We start from the raw sequence: 299 nt of genomic DNA on the forward strand, positions 1-299 counted from the left end.
GGTTTTCTCCTCTTGAAAAAGATCAGTAATTTTATCTCTTTCTTTAGGCCATTATATAGAGAAAAAAAATCAAAGACATAAGCAATATCTTATTATATTCCAACAATATTTCGTAGAACGCACTTTCGTAAATACATTATTACGACATTGAACCAAAAACAGTTTGTATAATTTTATTTAATTGAAGGCTAGTTGGGCTAAGCATAGTTTGTCTGATTTGCCAATCTATATGCCTAGATAGGTTCAGGCGCAGATCCAGCGGGGGGCCACGGGGGCCCGTTCACCCCACCCTGTCAGTC

The sequence above is a fragment of the Anneissia japonica genome, unplaced genomic scaffold (genome assembly GCF_011630105.1).
Source record: "Anneissia japonica isolate Jap-2015-1 unplaced genomic scaffold, ASM1163010v1 scaffold287842_len214950_cov117, whole genome shotgun sequence".
NCBI lineage: Eukaryota > Metazoa > Echinodermata > Crinoidea > Comatulida > Comatulidae > Anneissia > Anneissia japonica.